Below are 2,635 nucleotides of genomic sequence, written 5' to 3' on the forward strand. Positions count from 1 at the left end.
TTCATTAGGCTACTGTTAAATTAAACTTGTTGTTATTTGTATGTTGCTTTGGACAAAAGCGTCTGCTAAATTCCATAACCATAACCATAACCATATTGAAGTGGTTAGATGACCTACATAAAAATGCGCTTCAAGTGCTAACACTTTCAAATTCAATAGGATATGGTGTCGTGGTTGTACCACTAGTTAACAGCATGAATCTTCTTTGGAAATGCTTTCATACTGTGCTATCAAAGCTAAGATGAAACATAATACATCATAAATGACATGAAAGATGTAATAGTTTAAATGTCTATATCTGAGGATACAGTATATGTTATCAAGTTCAAACAAGTCAGCCCGGAAATGAATTGCACCTTAAATACATAAAAAACAATACATCAAAGCAGCAACCATATATTATCATATTGGCATCACAATATTAAAATTCATCACAGCAGTGAAATAACAAAAGACGACAAAAGTCTGTAAACAACAGTCAAAGTGAAATTAAACTGAGCTCCAGGCCATGTTGAGAAGAGCAAGTGCATGCTGTGGTTAGTGTATCCTGCAGCTCATAGCAAATTTATCTTTCAAAAATAAAGGTGAGGATGATGTAAATAGGCAAAACTAATATGCAGTGTAGTAAACTAAATTAGAAACATAATTACCTTGATCACTGAGGGAATGTGTTTGAAGGAATGCATGCCATGGACAACAACTAGGAACATTATAAAAACATGTTTTGCCATAAAATAATGGCTTCAAACTCATGATGATACACTGACGTCTGCAATGGAGAATGTCATTGTCAAAGCACGTCTGGAACACCTTTTATGTAACTCTGTTGTACCATACACGACCACAAAACCTTTTTTTTAAATAATAATAATCTGGGTACTGCTTTAGCACTAAATGTGTACTCAGTGTGTTGACAATTGATGTGTGTGTTGAATTGACAAGGAGGCAACAAGGCAAAGGGCCAAGCTGCTACAACACAATGTACAACTGCAGCTCAAGACGCCTCTGCCTCTGACTTATAATGACTAATATTAATCTTGTGAGAGAAAGGCGGCTAACACCCACAAACCAGTCTTTTCAATGTTGTCCGCAAACCCTGCTTCAGGTGTGTAGGCAACCTGATCAGCCCTCAATCAAATTGCAAACTCTGAAAGTCATGAAACCCTGTGATGCAAAATCAATCAGTTCACAAAAACAGTGGTAATCTCGTATTTATTGAAAGAAGTGGATACAAATGTCTAAAACATATAAACAGAATGAAAGACGGAAAGAAAGATGTAATGAAATAAAAACAGAAATGAAATCAGAAGGAAATAAAGAACTACATGAAAGGCAAAAGTCATGCAGGAATTTGGCTGGCCATGAGCTATAATGTATATGACGAAGCTTAATATGATATCCAGTGCTTAATGCAAGGTACATTTCTACGTCTTCATATATAATATGATATCCAGTGCTTAATGCAAGTCATTCAACATCTTCATATATAATCATCTATTTTCAAATAAGCAGCCTGCTCCACACCTAAATTCAGGCACAGTGTCTATAAGGACTTAAAGCACTGATATTATTTGTTGGGTTGAGCATCAGGGATACTGAGCGTCAGGAAAGTAGAATTGAGACATCAGTTTGCTGACCGCTGGGTCGTCTGGGTTGACACACAGTGGCAGTCCTCGTTTCTTTGTGATGACCCTAGAATGGAACGTTGCAACAAGCATACATCAGAGACATGACTGAAACCCAGAAGCACTGGCTGAATGATTCCACGGTGATATATGCAGACAGCAAACACATAGAAAGTAGTTAAAGACACTTACAGGAACCCTGACTTGATGCATTGAGGGGAGGTTGCCAGGATACGCTTAACACTTCTAGGAGGAATGGGTTTGTTGTAGTACCTAAAACAACATTTCTCTGGAAAAATACCATCTGTAATGGTGAAATGATAATAATTAAACAATTACATTACATTACACATAACATGCAGAAGATGAGTCATACAGTATATCCATTAAACTAGCAAAACGTAGTGCAGCATTTAATGCAGGTTTAAGCGAAATACTGTATAAGATCAAATGGATAAGTGCCAGTCCTATTAATAGAATTGGTTCATAGAATTTGTCGCAGTAACTGGAAGAGACTAGCAATTATCCTGCGGTTTAAGTGACAATCAGCAAGTAAGGCTGGGTAGATAAGATCGAGTAGATAAGGGACTCACTCACTTTGACTGAGCACCACAGTGCAAAATGTGAAGAGCAGGATGCAGGCTATGGTAAGCTTGTAGTCCTTCATGGTCGAGTTTCAGTCTGGACAGGCGAAATGATATGACAACACCTGTGAAAATGGCTTATGATGTCCTTTAATTCAGATCTAGAAATGAGTTAAGATGGGTCCACCCACTGCATGCAGTAGGTTTGCCTGCATGCTGACCTAGTCATGGAACATACAACAAAAAGAACACTGTGCGCTTCGCTGTGGTTTGTGGTCTCAGTTCTGTGACATACTGCATATCAGCCCCCAACCCAAGCTTGCATCCTCCAAAACGTTGCACATTACAAACTATTGACATGACTGTGTATGATGCAGAGGCTACTAGACAAAGTATTTAGCTGACTGTACTGTAGTTGACAATAGC

The 2,635-nt window shown here is 38.1% G+C and overlaps 1 long non-coding RNA gene across 1 annotated transcript; it reads right to left on the reverse strand.

Annotated features, from left to right (window-relative positions):
• Positions 1–1,195: 1,195 nt before the first annotated feature.
• On the reverse strand, positions 1,196–2,424 carry LOC143110468 (uncharacterized). The gene is made up of 3 exons (XR_012984161.1): positions 2,223–2,424; positions 1,818–1,929; positions 1,196–1,692 (listed from the first exon to the last, which is right to left on the reverse strand). It is a non-coding gene; the product is annotated as an uncharacterized LOC143110468 (long non-coding RNA).
• Between the last annotated feature and the right edge of the window lie 211 nt (positions 2,425–2,635).

This window comes from Alosa pseudoharengus, unplaced genomic scaffold (assembly GCF_046254945.1).
Source record: "Alosa pseudoharengus isolate Yale_2024_CS ecotype anadromous, Long Island Sound unplaced genomic scaffold, YU_APseudo_1.1 YU_APseudo_1.1_scf_7, whole genome shotgun sequence".
NCBI classification, from domain to species: Eukaryota; Metazoa; Chordata; class Actinopteri; order Clupeiformes; family Clupeidae; genus Alosa; species Alosa pseudoharengus.